We start from the raw sequence: 21,289 nt of genomic DNA on the forward strand, positions 1-21,289 counted from the left end.
TTGCTCTATACAATCAATGTGCCATCATAAAAATGGCTCCAATAGTTGTTTTTTTTTTAGGATCACTGAAAAAAAAGCGACTGGTCAAGAAATGTTTAGCTTAATCTGCTGAGATATATTTAAATGTTAATCTCTGCAAAGGCTTCAGAGGTGTTTTTCTTCCATCCAGCTTTATGTTGTCTACAATGAAACTGTAATTTCAGATTGTTTATATGAGATTTATTTGTGACTCCACCCATACCCTGAAATGTGCCTACATGGAGGTCACTCTATGCCAGGGGTGGGAAGCCTGTGGACCATGGGCTGAATGTGGCTCATCGTTGAATCTTATTTTGCCTATGAGACCATTGAAAGTATACACAGAAAATGTCATTAACCTGAATTTTGGTGATTTTAAATACTATATTTTACAAATTACATTACATTACATTTGTGATTTCTATTCCGCCTGTGCCTTGCAGTTCTAAGCGGATTACAATTAAAAGAGATCAGGACATTACCGAGAGAATTACATTACAACGATTTAAGTAAATTACATGTTGTGGTATAGAAATACAAGTATAAGATATCTGGATTTATCGATAGAATAACTTTACAGGGTTCAAATATTTTCAGAATTGCTAATTTAGCAGTTTGCTTTTATCAATTTTAATTATAATTTTGCTTATTTATTTAATCACAGAAAGTATATAGAGCTCGGTACATTTCCATCTCTGACAATACACAGTGATTGAAATGGTGTGGTGGCCGTGTTAGTCCACTTTCCAAGGTAATATATACTGTAGAAATAAAATGCATTGAGTTAGTTCAATAAAAAAAGGTATTACCGTACCTTATTTCCTTGGTTTTTATTTCTATATATGACATTACAAAAAGATCCCAAGGGTGAACCATCCCAAAGAATGAGATTTACTATGCCAAACGGTGAGAATGAAGGCCTAAGAGTGAGATTTTTCAGACAGTATATCCAGAATATAAATATAGAATGATTTAAGTGTAGTATTGCTTTGCAATTGAATCAAGGCGGCATTATTGATACTAGCTTTTCTTTGGAGAGGACCTTGTGAGACTGGAAGACTGGGTATCATAAAAGGCAGATGACGATTAATGTGAGCAAGTGCAAAGTGATGCATGTGGGAAAGAGGAACCCAAACTATAGCTACGTGATGCAGGGTTCCATATTAGCAGTCACAACTCAGGAAAATGATCTAGGTGTCATTGTTGAGGATACGTTGAAATCATCAGTTCTATTTGTTTTTTTGCCAGGTACTTGGGACCTGGATTGGCTACAGTGGAAACAGGATACTGAACTAGATAGACCATAGGTCTGACCCAGTATGGCTATTCTTATGTTCTTATGTTCCGTATGTGGTAGCTGCTAAGAAAGCAAATAGAATTTGAGGAATTATCAGGAAAGGAATGGAAAATAGAGATGAAAATGTTATAATGCCCTTGTATCGCTCAATGGTATGGCCGCACCACAAATACTAAGGGCTCCTTTTACGAAGGTGCGCTAGCGTTTTTAGCGCACGCACAGGATTAGCGCGTGCTAGCTGAAAAACTACTGCCTGCTTAAAAGGAGGCAGTAGCGGCTAGCGCGCGGCATTTTAGCGCACGCACTAAAACTGCTAGCGCAGCTTTGTAAAAGAAGCCCTAAGTGCAATTCTGGCCAACGCATCCCATAAAAGATATAGCAGAATTAGAAAAGGTACCAAGAAGGATGATGAAAACAATAAAAGAGATGGGACTACTTCCTATGAAAAAAAGGCTAAAATGGCTAGGACTCAGGGCTTAGAGATGGCTCAGGGGAGATATGATAGAGGTCTATAAAATACTGAGTGGAGTGGAATGGGTAGACGTGAATCAATTGTTTACTCTTTCCAAAAATATTAGGATTAGGATGCATGAAATGAAGCTATTAAATAGCAAATTTAAAACAAACCAGAGAAAATATTTCTTCACCCAACATGTAATTAAACTCTGGAATTCATTGCTGTAGAATATGGTGAAATTAGCAGGGTTCAAAATATAACAAGAAAATACAGTATAATATAAATAAATATTAATTTGGGAAATGGCACTAACTGTTTATAACTTAGTTCTGTGTAATATTTAAGAACATATATTTAGGACATTAAAGAACTAGGATCTGATTTTACAGTGCAAGTAATTTACAATTTTATGTAGGCAATGCAATAAATTTAGCTCTGGAAATTTAGGGATCTTTACACAAGGGGAATGTGATACAAGATAAAATACTGCTAGTAAAGCTGAATGATTAATTATGCTAGAAGAAAGTAACTCACTCTGGTAATGGAGGTCTTGTGTCTGCAGAGGATAGCTTGAGGAGATGATCGTTCCTTTGCTGGAAGAAAAGTTCTTCAGTTGCAGAATGGCTGGGAATAGAACATAGAGACTTAGATGCGGAGGAGATTCCAACAAGTCCATCAGCGATCCCAAGAAGGAGTTTAAGTGAATCTTCAATTTTAATGGGCAACAGGAGCTGGCGTCAGGTGGTATATTTAGTATTCCAATCAAATTCGGTGACCTGTCAAATGAGGCAGGATAATTATGCTCTGACAAAAGCATCCCGACAAGTGCGCACAGGACAATTGTGGTGCTGGATACTTTTTTGTATTTTTTGAGGGGAGGAGTCTCCCCCACTACACTTTAAAAATTCACTTGCTATCTAGTGTTAGGGTAAGGTTTATATCATGGGAACCTAATCATTATATAAACCTTACCCTAATACGAAGGCCCTGATTTGCTGACATTCATCCTGTGCGCACTTGTCCCTGCGTGCAATTGTCAGGCCGCTTTTGTCAGCGCATAATTGTCCTGCGCTCATTTGTCGATGTACCCAAAATTTGGGTATAATTCAAAATTAGTTTCTTGCTAGGTCTGGCGATATCATCTGGTTTGGCTAGTGAGCATGGGGCATTGACGCCATTTGTGAAAGCTTCAGGTTTGAAAATAATTCTACATGCAAAATGACACCAGCGCAAGGTTTTAAAATTATAACCAGGATTTATTGAATTATTGGTTCTATTTTCCCATTATTAGATCAAAAGAATAGCATAATTGCTTACGTTGCGCTCATGGGAGATCATCATCGTGGCCAAAGACTGGCCTTCTCACAATGGTCTCGTTTTTCTATCTCATTACAGTCTATTATATAACTTTTGGTTTAGTGACATCATCAAGTTTGACGACCAATAACATTTCTATGGGTGGTCTCAAAGTTTAGACAAAGAAACATTCCTCCATGTTTAAAAGTTAGTCAAAGTTTCAGATGATTTCTGAATTAACATTAACATTCAAAAGAATTCACAATTATTAACATGGTAAATTCTCAGTCCTTCCATGCTGACAAGTTCTGAGCCTTAAAGAAAAAGAACTCCTAAGCTGACAGATTCAAATTGCACAGCCTTACACAGAAATCTTACTCAGGAGAAAAAGGGGGGGTTAAATCCCCCTCTCCTCTTCCTGAAGCGTGTTTATGCTTATAAAACCATTTATATATCCACAATCATATTTTACATTCATGTCACCACATATCACATTCAGGGGCCCCAAACATTCATAATTTCATTCATATCTTGGCCATTCATACTTCATACATTTTATATCTCAGTTTGGAATATGGAATCTAATATGCTTTTTCTAACTGGTCTAAGCACATCTGTTTTCAATTAGAACCACAAGGCTAAAGGCGGGAAGCTGAACAAAGAACAGAAACTATTCACTGGCACAAGATGCTGGCCTAAGACAGGACAGTCATAGTACATACAAAAGAACCTAAAATGGATTCCATGTAATCATGATCCTGATTTCCACCATGATTTGGCTCAACAGCAAAGTACATACACAGATATTATTATGCTTTCCCTTATATTAATCCTTAGTATATTTTTCTCTGGCCTTAGCTACATTATATTTAAATGTTTTATTCACCTGTTTTTCATACGCTTCTATTTGGGCGTGGTCCTTAACTGACACAGAATTGTCTCTAACTAGAATTACCCAGAACCATATGAAAAACTGGCGCTACAAAAATACTGCACTATCATGCTTCTGACCTCAATATCGTCCCATAAACAGCACCCCCTGCTGGCCACGAGCCACGCGCCACGCGCCACGACTCAGTCCCCTCTTGAATATTTCTGAATTTATGAAGTAATATTCAGAATTGAGCTCGTGGTCTTATCTGTGGCGCTGGGGTTCACTCAGGGTACGGTTCTTCTTATGGATCAGTGTGTCTGTGCAAGTATATTCTTTTAAATGCCAATTAGATAGCAAAAGCCAGAAAAATGTACTACCTAGGCCTGCAACGGCAGGTGCCTAGAAGATCTTACCCAAAGCTTACTTGAATTCTCTAGTGAGAATGCAAGCAAATCCCATCCACTATTCTAGATAAAACCCATTCAAGTGTACATTTATGTAAGTTGCTGTCTAAACCATATCATATAGGAAACTTACCATTCCAGTGGTAGTTAGGCAGTGTCTGTTCTAGGTGCAAGTACAGTCCTAGAGCAGAGACGTCTGTTGTTTTATTCATAGAGGTATTCATGAAACTCCAGTACTTTTGAAGTTTAAAAGTCAGAAAATTTAGAGAAAGTATAGTTAAAGAAAAATAGAACCCTAGATTTCCCTAAGATAAAGTGAACCTCAGTATTACCTAATTTAATTAGTCCCTATGCTCAAAAGTGTTATGTTATAAAATCTTGGAATTAAATCAATAAAGTGTAAAATAATGCACAGTGTTAAGAAAACCCAAATATATGCTTAATATGGAAATGTACTCATGTGCAGATAATGCATGCACATTAGATATAAGTTTTCTTTTTCTGTGTGTGTTGCAGGAACTCATTTCTCAAATTTAAATTAAAATCATTAAAAGGACTGATGATATCAGCTGTTAAACCCAATTAAACAATATTGTGGCACTGTGTTACAGCTTAGAAGCTGCCACTGTGTATAGAAATACAGTCATATGAAATAAAATTTAAAATACAGGATAAACAAAATATTTTCTGAGAACAATGCATGAAGACAATGATAAAGAAAATACAGTTGTTAATACAATATCAGAATAAGTCTATGAAATTATGCAAAAGCATAATTAAAGTTCAGAAGCCTAATTCAAATGAAGTGATTTAAAGTAACGTGGTTTAAGATAAAGTCTGTTTTTTCATTCAAAATTTTTTATATGAGTCCAGAAATGTCTTTTGCAAATAGTTTTAGCAACTTGTAAGGTCGGAGTCTCTAAATTAATTTCAGTGAAATTTAAATCATGGCTTTAAAAAGTTCATGCTGCAACGTTTTCATAATTCAAGCTTGGCTTTTCTGTAACTGAAAGCTTGGCTTTTCTGTACAACTGAAAGGTAAGCACAGCTCATTAGTTGAAGACAAAGGAACACTGAAATTCCCGCCGAAAATTCAGCATCGGAATTTTTTCTCTGTGTTCTCCACAGCTCTAGTGGTGGAATGTGGTACTGCTGGTCAGTGTAAATCCTGGAAGGAAAGCACATGTTCATTAACAAAAGAACAAAGAAAAAAAACACATAGCACTTTATCACGTTATCCCCTCTGCAAACTGTACTAATTCTTGTATTGCAGAGCCACATTCTCTGTGTTGAATTGTTGAAAGGATTCAAAGAAGGTTCTTAACTGAAACACAAAACATACAGATTAAATAGACTTTTTTCAGGGTCCTGTAGTACCAAAATTGGCCACAGGAAAATTTAAACATGCAGACACATTCTCTACATGGTAAAATTAGACTTTCTTTTTTTCTAACATCAGGGAATTATTCTCAATTTCATATTTTTTATTAGGTTCCTATCCTGAAGAGCTTACTTGTAAAAAGTAAGCAAAATTTCAATTCCGAATTCATCCACTTACATAAAAGTTTATTATAATTGTTCTTTTCTGTTAACCAAGTTAGCAAGCCCTTTGTTTCACATTTATTTCGATTTTCAAAAAAATATAGGTACTTAACCTCTATTTTTGTTAATCTTTTTATTTTAAACTTCCCAATTTAATTTTAAAATGTATTTAAATTTAATTACTCCCTAATCATACATTCCAGGCAATGCACAAGTTTAAAAATACTTTATAAACCATGCAGGGGCACAAAAATTCATATTCAAAACTAATTTGAACCCTGAGATAAAACTATAAAGGCAGGGATTTTATTTTTCCCTTATGCACACTTGCCTGCTTTTAAGCATGGTATCTGTTTTTTGGAATAAATCTTTTTCTTTTCCACAAAATTATCCTTTCATTCCCAAGTCCAGCAGAATTCTTTTCTCTTCTCCCATCTTCCCTATCGAACTCCTCCATATCAGATCCCTTACAATCAGGTCATAATTCATAGCACATCCTTCCTTAACACGTCTCACAAAACTTTCTTCCACATTCTTGTACGTTCGTTCTACAGACTACCTCCCTGCTTTGAAACAGCCAAACATTTAACTTTCTTTTCCTTTTCACTTAACCATCTCGTTTAAAAATCACTAACAGTTCTGTTCTTCCAACATTCTGATAACCTTTTTTAAAATATAAAGAAACAACATACAGGCTACATAACCTCTTTTTAATGCATTCTTTAACATAGCCCTAGGCTACAAACAGCTCTGAAGCTACTAAAGTACCTCAATTGTTCTTAACAGCACAGATCTACACTACAAAAACAACATACACAAACTTTCCGGAACTCTAAACAGCATGCTGGTAAAGTTTTATCAGAGAGAGACCACATTGAATCCTGATATTCACATTACAAATCTGTAGCCCTGAGACAAAGGACTCCATTGCTGCTATTCCCTCCCCCTCTTTCCTCCCCCTTCCCCTCTTCCTGGTAATGAACAAAGGAGAACACGTGATAGCTCTGTGGAAGGCGAGGGAGGAAAAAGGTGGGGGTGAAAATCCCCCATTTGCAGCCCGCCCTTTCAAACAAAGGAGACTGAAGGGAACGGGAAGCCATTAACTTTATTTTTCTTTTTCCAGAGACAAGAGAAAAAGTTAGGGCAGAGAGAGACAGAACTGGAGTTTAGAAAGACAAAGCTGAGAAACACAATTTCTTTTTTCTTTTCAAAGTAGTTACTTCAGATAGGCACTGTAAATGCAGAGGGAGAGACAAAGAAAGAGGGGGGGGGTGCCCTCAGCCCGTTTTTTCAAACAAAGAGACGGGACAGAGGGAAACTTTTCAAAGTCAGATTAAAACAGACAGTTTTCACTTTCACAGAGAGAAAGAGTTAGTTCAGAGACAAAGCTTAGACACACAGCAGGAAAGAACAAATTTGTTTTTTTCTTCAAACTTAATAACGCATTTTCAAACAAGCAAAAACTTACGTTCACAGAGGAGACCTGCTCTCTACTGCACTTTTTTTCTTCTTTCAGACGGGCACTGCTCAGTTTAAAAGCCAGATGGAAAAATGCCAGCACTGCAAGGTTTTTTCTTTCTTTTCACAACATTCTTTCTGTGTTACTTTTATTTCTAAATTTTTCCTTTTTCTTTTTCCATTAATATTTAATTTCCACTAACTTCATATCATTATGTACAGATATATACAAGCATGCATGCTCCTTACTGTTAAATAATATTTTTTAATATTTTTAATTTTTTTATTAATTTTTTTTTTTTTTTTTTTTTTCTTTAAACAGGCGTAATACTCACAATTTTCCAGTTTTCCGGTCCCGTTTTATCTCTAATTTCCGCCATATTCCTGCGCAGCCAGTCAACCTGTGACTACCTTTTGTTACACAACCATGCGAAATCTCTAAATTTCCTAGAGGTTCCATGAATAACCTATAAGCTTTTTCAAGACGTCAAATTAGTTAGTTAGTTCCCGGGTTTCGGCACCAATTGAGCATGGGGCATTGACGCCATTTGTGAAAGCTTCAGGTTTGAAAATAATTCTACATGCAAAATGACACCAGCGCAAGGTTTTAAAATTATAACCAGGATTTATTGAATTATTGGTTCTATTTTCCCATTATTAGATCAAAAGAATAGCATAATTGCTTACGTTGCGCTCATGGGAGATCATCATCGTGGCCAAAGACTGGCCTTCTCACAATGGTCTCGTTTTTCTATCTCATTACAGTCTATTATATAACTTTTGGTTTAGTGACATCATCAAGTTTGACGACCAATAACATTTCTATGGGTGGTCTCAAAGTTTAGACAAAGAAACATTCCTCCATGTTTAAAAGTTAGTCAAAGTTTCAGATGATTTCTGAATTAACATTAACATTCAAAAGAATTCACAATTATTAACATGGTAAATTCTCAGTCCTTCCATGCTGACAAGTTCTGAGCCTTAAAGAAAAAGAACTCCTAAGCTGACAGATTCAAATTGCACAGCCTTACACAGAAATCTTACTCAGGAGAAAAAGGGGGGGTTAAATCCCCCTCTCCTCTTCCTGAAGCGTGTTTATGCTTATAAAACCATTTATATATCCACAATCATATTTTACATTCATGTCACCACATATCACATTCAGGGGCCCCAAACATTCATAATTTCATTCATATCTTGGCCATTCATACTTCATACATTTTATATCTCAGTTTGGAATATGGAATCTAATATGCTTTTTCTAACTGGTCTAAGCACATCTGTTTTCAATTAGAACCACAAGGCTAAAGGCGGGAAGCTGAACAAAGAACAGAAACTATTCACTGGCACAAGATGCTGGCCTAAGACAGGACAGTCATAGTACATACAAAAGAACCTAAAATGGATTCCATGTAATCATGATCCTGATTTCCACCATGATTTGGCTCAACAGCAAAGTACATACACAGATATTATTATGCTTTCCCTTATATTAATCCTTAGTATATTTTTCTCTGGCCTTAGCTACATTATATTTAAATGTTTTATTCACCTGTTTTTCATACGCTTCTATTTGGGCGTGGTCCTTAACTGACACAGAATTGTCTCTAACTAGAATTACCCAGAACCATATGAAAAACTGGCGCTACAAAAATACTGCACTATCATGCTTCTGACCTCAATATCGTCCCATAAACAGCACCCCCTGCTGGCCACGAGCCACGCGCCACGCGCCACGACTCACTAGTCACATGCTTCCTAGCTGGGCAAAGCTCTGATGGGATTAAAGAGAGTCATTGTCTGGTAATGCCCTGTGGATTTTGTCTCATTCCAGTCTCTCATTGCTAAGTATTGTTCATGGAGAGTGGGGGTAGTTAACACTTCTTCATCTTTTATTGTTGAGCATATCTTGGAGACTGAAGGTCTGTTGGGATACTGCTACAATACCCTGCTATCCTTTGTTGTCTACTGAATGGGTATTTAACTCCTTTTGTTTCAGGCTTTCCATGGTAGGAAGGCATATGGGTTCATTCAGAGTTTAAGGTTAGGAAGTACATTTTAGTTCAATCCATATTTTTATATTTGTTAGAGCCAGCAAAATTGATCATATCATTATACAGAAAAAGGCTTGGATAATTTCCTAAAACAGAAGACCATAAGCCAATTTTTAAAGATGGACTTCAGGAAATCTACTGCTTGTTCCTAGGATAAGCAGCATAAAATCTGTTTTACTTCTTGGGATCTTGCCAGGCACTTGTGACCTGGGTTGGCGACTGGGCTTGATGGGCCTTTGGTTTGTCTCACTATGGCAACTCTTATGTTCTTATGAAAGAATACAGACAAAATAGGAAGCAATTTGAGTACATTTTTTGAGCTGAAAATTGTCTTCCACCCAGTATTTAATAGTATGTACATTAGTTTAAGAGGGGTAGGGCAAGGGAAAGCAGTTGGCAGGAATGTGTACTCAGATTTCTTCCTACTGGTTGGCCACTTGGTTTACTTCTCTTAGGCTTCCTCTCATGAAAGCAATGATGATTGAGAAATAGGGCTGAAAGAGTGTGAGAGTGAGCAGTAGCGTAGCGATGGTGAGAGACACTCTGGGGCGGTCCCTGTCCTCTTCTCCACCCCCTCCCCTCCGCCACATGTGCCACCCCTTCCCTTTCCCCTGTACCTCTATAACTTTTCCAGTGCAAGCAGTATCACCAGCGTGCTGCCTACATCGACTCTCCCTCTGATGTCATACCCAGAAGTGATGGCAGAGGGAGAGCCAATGCTGGCGCGAGCAGTAGATTGGAGTTGCTGCTTGCGCCGGAAAAGAGCTAGAAGTACAGTGGGAGGAAGTGAAGGTGCGCATGAAAACAAGGGGAGGAGTGGGAAGGAGCGGGGAGTGGGGTGGAGAGGAGGAATTGCGCCGGCACCCCCACCAAGACAGCGCCCGGGGTGGACCGCCCCCTCTTACTACACCACGGAGAGTGAGAAAGCTTACAAATGAGTGTGATACACACCTAATGAGTGAAACTTGGTGTCTCTGCATTCCATAATGTTGTGGCCTGCCAGAGTTAGTACTGACATTCATGTGGCCTTCTGTGTACGAAAGTTGTCCACCCCTGCTCTATGCCTTACTCTTGCTTTCTTATACTATAATTGTAATTCCTCTTTTTCAGCCTTTCTTCTTTGTTTTACCTACAGTGATTGCAATTGACTCCTTTACTCTGTTCTACCTTATCCCATCCCGTGACCCCTAAAATCAAATTTATGCAAACCTCTCAGATGGCTCCTCATTGGGTAGGATAACATGCCTAATTAACTTGAAACTTGAGTGTCTTTTTGCCCCTGCTTGTGCTTTTGTGTGCGTAATCTGTGAGGTAAGTTTATAAGAAGCCCTTTCTGTATCTAGAACAGGGTTTACACCAAAACATCCTTAATAAAATTACTCCCTAGGAGTGTAATCTATCACGTTAGATCTGACTTTTATGGGGAGAAAAGATCTTAACCTGATTTCTAGGACAGAACACAGGTCTGTGTAGCAGCCATACTAGTTAAATACACTGAGCATCAAATATTATTTACAGGAAAATAAAACATGCAGCTGACTAGTTATTAAGCAAACATATATACAGTTCAGAGGTTCTCAACCCAGTCCTTGATACACACCAAACCATTCAGGTTTTCAAGATACCCACAATGAATATTCATGAGATAAATTTGCATGCATGATAGATGCGTTGTATGCAAATCTATCTCATGCCTATTCATTGTGGGCATCCTAAAATCCTGATGGCCTGGGTTGAGTTCTGAGGACTGGATTGAAAACTCCTGATCATAGGAGCCACCTTTAAAATGATTGGGGGTGCCAAACCCATAATAAATTACACCTCCCTGCACAGACTGAACCATTTGCTCAATATTGGAGGTTCTCAAGCATCTAAAGCCATAGAAGCCAACTTTTAAAAATGATTGAGGGTGTTAAACCAAATGGAAATTATCCCATGGTTGGACACAGTCATATTCAATATTGGGGTTGCTCAATCACCCACAGAGCTGGCTCCTATGCTCCTGATTTAGTTAAATAGTTAAGGTACGTCTCAAGTAACAGCAACCTGGTGATTTCAACCTCTATTACCTCAGGTGCAATTTAGATAGTGACCACACTTAGGTAGGAAAATAACTTGTGTAACTGAATATGTATCTCAAGTTAAGCAATTTAACAAATATTAGTTATCATAGCAAGTGCAGCAAAATGTGAGAGGTTTGCCTTTATTTCACACTTGTTCCTCCTTGGTGACTTGGATGTCAGATTTGAAAGAAGAAAATGTGTTTTTATGAGTTTGCCTAGTTCCTTTGCTAAATGATATTTTTTGTCAGAGCACTTTCTGCCTTGAGAGTTAATTTTAAAGTCATATAACATGTTTCTCCCACCATCTGATTCTCAGCACGTACACCAGTGTACATGAATAACTTATGGCATTACAAGCAATTAAGCACAATCTTTTGTGCATATTTGTTTCTAATTTATTAGGTGCTATGAGGCATCAGTCATTCAGTATAAGCAGTTTTTGTTTTTTTACCCCCCTTCCCCTATGATGAGGTGATATCACCTATAGTCCCAAGTTACCCATTATAACATGCTGAACAAAGTAGGTACTGTTCTTCTCAAAATGAATTAGTCTTCTCCTGTTTAGTTGGAACAGACACCCTGGAAAGTTGGACAACATGATAGTGGATCTAGCAAAGCTTGAAGAATGATCTAGAGTTGTGGCAGCTAAGATTTAATGCTAAATAATGCATGGTCATGCATTTGGTGTTCAAGCCTAAGTACAGGAAGTGAAATTGTTCTGAAAAAAGAGTGGGATCTAGAGGTGAACATACCTGATAAATTTAAGGTGCAGAAGCTCCTCTTTCTCTTCCACAAGAGCTTCCTGATACCATGGGGACCTGTGCAAGGGTGGAGCGTCTATGAGGCTTGAGACTGTGTACTGGCTCCACACTGCTTTCGCTTAAGTTTTGATGTTGCTACTGTTCATGTGTTGACAGTTCAAGGAAATTGTAGTGGTAGTGCAGACTCAGATGAAGGCATGACTACAATAGCAGCATTCCAGAGCCTGTCAAATTTTGTTTCTAGAGGTAAATCCACAATCCTGATTGTTACAAACAAGCATATTCATAAATAACAATTATAATTGCAAACAACAATAGTTAAGTAAGTTAAAAAAAGCAAGCAAATTAAGTACACTTGCTAGTATTTCTACATTACTATCATTTCTAGAAGAGTCCTACAGATATGGCAGAGATAAGATGAAGAAAGAGAGTACCTTAAAGAGAACAACTATTAAAGTATCCAGGGAGAATTTCTTATAAACTGACATTTGTGGTTAACTTATCTCAAAGGTAATGCAGAAAACACTAGCATAACCCTTAGATTTCAGCCAGTATCCAGAGAGGCTTAGAACATGTTTTTTTCAAGATGGAGACACTGAATGTGAAAAATATCAAATATACTTTAGGTGATCCATGGCTAAGAATTTAATGATGCATAAACTGAATCCCCTGAAGCACTTCCATAATGTGGTGAAGCATCGTTAATTGTAGACTTTCTTTAAAAAAACAAACAAAAAACGACAACAACATGGCCATGGACTGAAGTGGTTGAATAAGTCTTGCACACTTTGGAAATCTGGATCTTAGAGAAGTCACACAATTAGAGGCCAACCAAAACCCTTTTTCCAGTTTTTATGAAACCAGATCTGCAGCTGAAATTCTGAATGCTTTTGGCTATAACTTAAAGTATTGCCGACACGCATTGCCTGGTATCGGCTGAAACCAAAACCAGATTTGTTCAGTGAACAAGTTTATCGAGCAATACTTATGATGTACACAGGAAACATTTTTTTGCAATAACCAAGTTGCTCTGGTGATTCAAATCTAAGCATAATGTTTCTATGATTAAAGTCTAATAGACTACAATGCCCAAATATACCAGTTTATCCCTGCCAAATGTTGTTTGTAATTTGCAGAGGCTGAACATACGTTAGTGCAGTCAACAATTCAATTCAAACATGAATATTTTTAAAGTGAAAAACAATAGTTTCTCTATGTCCTCAGCAAACAAGCTGCTGTGTTGATCTGCTTACAGCTGATCAGCTGAACTAAACAACTGCCCACTTGCTACACTAGTTGGTGGAGCAGACAGGTACTTGGTTACTAGTTCCAGAGTTGGAATTAAATTGACTGCAGTAGGAGCAGAATATAATACTTTCACCATATTGATGAATGTACTATCAAATCAAACCATTTCAATGTGTGAAAAGAAAAAGCCATTCCATGCGGTCAAAGGCCTTCTCTGCATCGAGTGCCTTAGTTATAATGGGTTGTTTCAGATTCTTTGCATGAAGTAAGATGTTAGAAAATAAGCATGCGTTATCACTAGAAAGTCACCCAATCATGAAGCCATTTTGATCCATGTTGATAAATTTAGGTAACACAAGTTGCAATCTTGTAGAAGGAGTTTGGCAATGATCTTAGCATCTTCATTTATCATAGATAGAGGTCAACAGTTTTGAACATATTAATGGAGCTTTCCCCGCTTTCAATAACACAATAATAATTGCTTCAGTAAATTTACCAGAAGCATTCCCTGAATCAATTAGCCAAAATAGTTTAAAAGATATGGTGTCAATACCGATGAAAAAGCTTGATAAAATTCCACAGAAAGACCGTCTGGTCCCAGTGCTTTCCTTGTAGCCATGCTTTGAATAGTGGAGGTGACTTTGACCACATCAAAAGCTTTACTTAAAGTTTGATTATCAGTGTCAGATAGAATTGGATATGAGAGATCCTTGAAAAATTAAGAGAGGTCAGTATCTTCAGGTAGTTCAGAAGTATATAGGTATTTGTGAGATGATTGAAAACAATATAAGATTTCAGATTCATTGAGGAGTACATTATCAGAATCTGTTATGGTAGATATTGAAGTTTTATCACAATGTGATTTCAGGAGTTCAGCTAGCTGATGACCACATTTATTAACATTTGCATAATAATGAGCTTTATTGCATAAAAACTTGTTTACTAGCTTCATTGCTAAACAATTGTATTCTTATCTAGATTTTTGCAATTGTTCCAATACTTTGACATCTGAGGGATTAGCATGATGACAAGATTCATATTCCTTGATTATGGTAGATTCTGTAGCAGTTGACCTGCTGTTGTGGGCTTCCCATGGACCTAGCAATGTTGATGTTGACACAGACTCAGATTACTAGATAGTTGATGTCTCACGTTCTGCAATGTTCACATTATCTTCAGATAATTCTTCAGTGGATGTTGCTTATTGCAAAAATTCAATAATTTCCACTTTAACAGCTTCTGCCTGGTCAGATATGCATCTTTGAAATGAAGATTCAGAAGTGTGGCAGTGATAGTATGAGGAACTGTTTTAATTGTTGATGAAGTGTCAATTCATGGCATCATGTAGTGCAGCCTTCATCTGCAGCAGACCTCAATCAACATAAGTACTCTGCATCTTACCTTGCAACATTGCAACCAGTGGGACAACAGAGATGCATGCACCGTCTGATGATATTTAAAGCATCACAGCATAAAATGATTGCAAAACTTTCACCACACATTCTGCAAGTTCCCGTTCTGCAGAAGAGAGTTGTCTCGATGTTGCTTTGTCCCACAATGAATAGACCGACAACCCAGAGTTTTCAACAAAACCATAGGAGCCAACTTTTCAAAATGATTAGGGATGCTAAACCTCCCTGGACATGGGCAACAAGTTTTGCTCAATATTAGGGGTGCCCAGTATCCACAGAACTCACAGACCTGGCTTCTTTAGACCTGTCATTCCAGCAAAATGTAACTGCTGTTCCAGCATGTCTCCATGTTCTGCAGAAGTTTTTGTCCTGGTACAATGGAAGACATCTGACAATCAGCAAACTTTTGGAATGCTTGCTTTCTGTGCTTGAAATATGTAATGATCTTCTGGGCTTTCTTGAGCAGCAGTGCTGACATGGGCAAAACCAATGGGGATCACTCCTTCCTTGACTATACTTTTAGAACACCAGGGTTTGTAAGGTGGGCTCAGAGGGGCCTAGGAGTAGGTGGGTGAATGGGGGGAGACACATGGGGTGTCCTGTAGAAGGGGTCTACTCCTGTTTGGAGGGAGTGCGGGACAGAGTAGAGCCTGTTTGAGGGTAGGAGAAAGAGGAAGACCAAATAGGAGAAAGCACAAATATTCAGCTTCCACTGAAAACACAGGGGCAATTTCAGCCAAAACTGAAAACTCACCAGAACTTTAAATAGTCATTTTGCTGAGACTAAAATATGGGTTAGTTTCAGTGATTTTTTTTTTTTTTTTAATTTGATTACACTCTACACACAATATTTCTTTGATTAGCCCCTGATGCTTTTTTGGTTGAGACTAAAACCAAATAATAACATAAGAATTGCTGCTGCTGGGTCAGACCAATGGTCCATCGTGCCCAGCAGTCTGCTAACATGGCGGCCCTTAGGCCTTGAGTCTAGCCTTACTTGCATATGTTCTGGTTCAGCAGGATCTTGTCTAACTTTGTCTTGAATCCCCGGAGGGTGCTTTTCCCTAAAACAGCCTCTGGAAGAGTGTTCCAGATTTTTTCCACTCTCTGGGTGAAGATCTTCCTTACGTTTGTATGGAATCTATCCCCTTTTAACTTTAGAGAGTGCCCTCTCGTCCTCTCTACCTTGGAGAAGGTGAACAATCTCTCTTTCTCTACTAAATCTATTCCCTTCAATATCTTGAATGTTTCAATCATGTCCCCTCTCAGTCTTCTCTTTTCAAGGGAGAAGAGGCCCAGTTTCTCTAGCCTCTCACTGTACGGCAACTCCTCTAGTCCCTTAACCATTTTTGTTGCTCATCTGGACCCTTTCGAGTAGTACTATGTCAAAGAAAATTTTAAAAGACACTTTAACACTTGAATACTCACTGAAAGTTTAAAATTAATAAGATAAAAAGGTTTTAGTATCTGATTAAGACTGGTGTGAAATTTATCAAGCAGTATGGCTACATGATTGCAAAAATATGTGCATGCTGATACAAGCATGCTGTTATGATGCACATACCTTAATACGAGTATAGGTAATGAAATTTTCTCTTCCATCCCCTCTATGTATAGTTAACCTTTAGATGTACCATAGCTAGCATCACTTAAGGACACTGATTCCATAACAGACATCTTCTGCTTAAATATTTTCATTTTCATTCAGTATAACATGAGGCATAGAGACAGTTGGCTACCTGGTGATATTACAGAATAAGGCTGCCTTCTGACTCCGTCTAAGTCAGCCTTAATTTTAACTCATTGCATGCATGGATTGGTAGTTCAGGTTTACCTCTATTAGAGCTATTTATTTCTTCAGCACTACTAGACACAAATAGTCATAGCACTATACAGACTTCCAGAAGAAAAGCTGAATTAAAGGCCTGCATGTGCAGTGCTTTAGAAGGAGAACTGGATTAGCCTACCCTGATGAAATGTAGCCTGATGGTAACCCCCATTCTAGGAAACTTCGAACTATTAAAAAATATTTTGATTTAGTATCGTTCAGATTAGTAGTTCAGTCTCTACTTCTATCTGTTCTTGACTATTGTAACATCATTTACTTGGCATCTTACAAGAAAATCTTAAACCGTATTTGAGAAATACAAAATACGGCAGTACGCTTGATCTTCGGGTTAAAAAAATGCAACCAAGTGAGTCCTTTCTATCAGCGACTCCATTGGTTGCCATTTGAAGCGAGAATTTTGTTCAAATTTGGCTGCATCTGCTTTAAAGCTCTTTTTAGTCTGGCTCCAGGATACCTATCCTCCCAATTTAAGTTATATAAGTCGATTAAAAATACTCAAAATGACTGTTTGTTCATGTATCCATCTGTAAAAGCTTGTCATTACAAGAGATTTCTAGTTAAGACTTTTGCTTTCCAGTTAGGAAAAATGAATTATTGGTTAAGTTCTCTGATTCCACAAACGCAATCATATTATGCCTTTATAAAGTTGTTGAAAACTTACTATTGTGATAAGTTTGTAACATGATTATTTCTCTAACCCTGATTACCTGTATGTTTCACTGATTGTACAGTCCTTCTTGATTGTGAACAGCCTGGAACTCATGGTTGGGCGGCATAGAAGAATAAAGATTATTACTACACTTATCCCTTGGTATTCGCGGGGGTTAGGGGCAGAGCTGGACCACGAAATGTGAAAAATTGCGAATAACTCTTACCCACCCCCGGACCTTACCTGGTGGTCTCTGCCTCCAATCACCTCCTTCCGTGCATGTTTCATGTTTTCAGGGCCAGTGCGGGTGCTTCGGTCTCCTCTTTCCCAGCTTCGGTGTTAGGCCGGGCAGAGCGAAGATCGTTCCTCTCTGGGCTGGGCAGCCTGTGCCGGCCTTACCTGGTGGTCTAGCGGGCTTTCAGGGCAGGAGCGATCTTCCTACACATCTGCCCTGTGCAGATCACCAATAGGAAATGGCTGCCGTAAGCTCCTGTAGTTTCTCGAGAGACCACCAGGTAAGGCCAGGATGCTGAGGGTGAGGCGGGGAACGTCCAAAATGAAGCTTTTTTTCCCCATAAAATCACAAATAACCGAATCCGCAGATGCTGAAACCGCAGATTTGGAGGGGGAAGTGTATTATTATTATTATTACTACAGTGCAAAATTGAGGTAAAAGAGGTGGATTCAATTTTTTTAAAAAGATAGAGCCTAAAAACCTCATTCTTTCCTTTACTATGCTCCAGCAAATGTTACCAGCCTGCAACTTTAAAGTTTGCTCTAAACTTTGTTAAAACAAGAAATGAAAAGCCCACAGTAACAAAGAACTGTTTAAAGGTGAAAAGGGGACTAGGAAAAAGAGAGATTGAGATAAATATTGCACATCATGGACTTAGACTATGAGACGTATATCTAAAATTCCATTTCATTTAAAAAAATGAATTTATCCCAAACCAGTAAATTCTGTTCGGTGACCTCAGCTGTTATCAATATGAAGCTCATTTGACCTTCTGGCTGTTTCAAGCTTAAAAGCTTTTCCATTTTATCAGTCATATCTTATTTTTTCTTTTGTAATATATTAATGAATTGAATGCTTATCAAAATGGAAATGGAGTGCCAGCAAATGGAAAATGAAGAACATTATGGGCTCTCCATCCTACCATCTGTAGAGGCACTCTCTTGGTAGCAGAATGGGACTGAAATGGTTTCTTGCACACAGATGTTGCCAACAATGTTTGGATGGATCATATCTTGATATCAGTCTTTATCCTCCCCCCCTTTTACAAAACCGTAGTGCAGTTTATTGCAGCAGTCACGGCGGTAACAGCTCTGACGCTCATTCTATGAGCATTGGAGCTGTTACCGCATTGGCTGGCGCTAAAATCCGCACTAAGGTTTTGTAAAAGGGGGGTTGGGGGAGGGGAATAAAGCACTATCTTGTGACATCATTGCAGTTCAAGCTATATTACCTCTCAATGTTATTCTAATTCATAAAGCTTTGATCACATAGCATTTGTGGTAGGAAATGTACAAGAATACAAATCCCAGACAACTTGGCATTAGAAGCTGAAAACCCAGGACAGGCTGTATCCACTACATCAGAGTTAGTTAAGAGGTGGTGTCCATTCTATTAATATATTTTCTTCTCTTCGTCCTTTGAAGTTCAAATAGGTCTGGTAACACTACACTGGTCTTTTTCCTCTAGAGGGCAGAGGTGAATAATGAGTGATTCTAATTTTTTTTTTTTTAACATAACATAGCATAAGAATAGTCATACTAAGGGTAGGATTAATTTGTCAAGGGCCCCTAGGCACACAAGTACACTGGTCCCCCTGCTCCGCCCCCATTTATTTACCCATTTTCTTATTTACTTCTTTATTTCCATTTTATTTCTTTTATTTTAAAATTCAAAACAAACAACACAGATTACTATACCAGTGCCAGTGTACAGTTTTTCTTCTATGCAACCTCCAAATATCTCTGAACAAATCTCCCCTGCCTTACTAGAGGAAGAGATCTTCAACTGGCAGGGTTTTGGGAAGCCCAGCAATTTATATTTTGCATATGGAAAGAAGGCATGGGGCATGGCGGGAAGAAAATTTAATGCCCGTCATTTTATTGGACTAATACATTTCTCAATTAGCTTTCAGAGGTTAAAACCTCTTTCTTCAGGTCAGTATCCCTGTCCTGACCTGAGAAAAGGAGTTACGGTCTCTGAATTAGTAAAAAAAAAAGTATTAAAATTAGTCCAATAAACAAAATCACCTTATTTCTATTTTCTATTAATAAAAGATTATCAACACAGTACAATAATATTTTATCCTAAAGCAAAAATAAATAAATAAAACAAATAGAAATTTTTTTCTACCTTTGTTGTATGGTTTCTGCTTTTCTCATCTTCTCATCATTCTCTTCCTTCCATCCACTGTCTGCCCTCTCTCTACCTCTTCCATATGGCATCTGCTCTCTTTCTATGCCTCTTTCAGAAATTGTCTGCCTCTGCCTACCATCTCTCCCTCCCCTCCCCATTGGTGTGGCATCCATTTTCTTCCCTTCCCTCCTCCAATGGTCTGGCATCTCTCTCCTCTCCTTCCCTTCCCTCTCCCACATCCCCATGGTCTGGCATTTCACTCTTTCTTCTCCCTTCCTCCACTTCCATCAGCAACTGCCCACTTACTTTCCCTCCAACCCAATTCCATCCAGTATCCTTCCCCCTTATGTCTCTCTCCCCTTTCCCTGCACACCAATTCCATCAGCATCTGTCCTCTTTCTCTCCCTTCACCAACTTGCCCCACCACCCTTCCATGCCACCCTGCCCCACCACCCTGGCCTCTTTCTCTCCCTCTACCACCCTTCTAAGCTCTTTTCTCTCTCCCTCCAAACTAACCACTGTCATGAAGCAAGGTCCTGCGATGATTTCAGGCTCTGCTCAGGAAGTGACGTCGGAAGGGGGTGGACCGGCAGATGCGGGGAGTTGCTGAATGGTCCCGCAATGACTGCGTTTGCTGGTCCACCCCCTCTGACATCACGTACTTCTTCCCTGATCAGAGCTGGCAGATGCCGTCATTGCAACTCCTCACGTCTGCCGGTCCACCCCCCCCCCCCGACATCACTTATTCTGGACATGTTGCCGTCTTTGCCGTGGGGGGGCCAGCACTGCCGATCTTTCCCATGGGGCCCACGGTGCTGAAAGAAAAAAACCAAAAACCTGAGTGTTTCTTCAGCGGGCCCCCTGACAATTTTGGGCCCTAGGCACATACTGGGCAATATTAATGGTCCATCTAGCCCAGCATCCTGTTTCCAACAATGACCAATCTAGGTCACAAATATCTAGCAGAAACCCAAACAGTAGCAACATTCCATACTACCAATCTCAGGGCATCTCTTAAAACTTCTTCCTCCTTAGTTGCCTTAGAAATAGCAGAAAAGTGGTATCAGTGGCTCTTTTAATACATTTTTTAATCTGCTTCTTTAAATACAAACGATTCTAAAAGAGTAGTTCTAGGATAGATTTCTACATCAAATGACTCTGAGTCTGGTGAAATATCCAACTCAGCAGGACTTTTTGCAGTAGGTTTTAGTAATTTGAGGTAAATAATTAATTCTTTGTTAAGATGAAAGACCTATCTCAGGATACCTTTTTAAACACCGTATGTCATTTGGCAGACTTTATAAACCTAAAACGCTAAAACCTTTATCCCAGTTTCATTTGACTGTCTGTTTTTTATTTTTTTTATTTATTATAATTTTCAAAAAAATTCTTATACAGAATACAAGAATGGAATACAACAAAGAAATAAAGAACAAAGAAATTTTTTAAACAAGCCATTTCCATCAAACCCACGTTTAAGGAGACCATCATTTAAATCAATAAGCAATATGTCATCTAATGGAAAGTAAACAAGGAATA

At 38.4% G+C, this 21,289-nt stretch overlaps 1 long non-coding RNA gene across 1 annotated transcript in view; it reads right to left on the reverse strand.

The window, feature by feature from the left end:
• Window positions 1–389: 389 nt before the first annotated feature.
• LOC117359776 overlaps window positions 390–21,289 on the reverse strand; it is a 61,828-nt gene continuing 40,928 nt past the window's right edge. Inside the window, exons 3-5 of the long non-coding RNA XR_004539296.1 lie at window positions 12,216–12,464; window positions 2,307–2,396; window positions 390–779 (exon numbers count right to left, since the gene is read on the reverse strand). This is a non-coding gene — a long non-coding RNA (uncharacterized LOC117359776). The remainder of the gene's footprint in view (window positions 780–2,306; window positions 2,397–12,215; window positions 12,465–21,289) is intronic.

Source organism: Geotrypetes seraphini, chromosome 4 (genome assembly GCF_902459505.1).
Source record: "Geotrypetes seraphini chromosome 4, aGeoSer1.1, whole genome shotgun sequence".
Taxonomy (NCBI): Eukaryota; Metazoa; Chordata; class Amphibia; order Gymnophiona; family Dermophiidae; genus Geotrypetes; species Geotrypetes seraphini.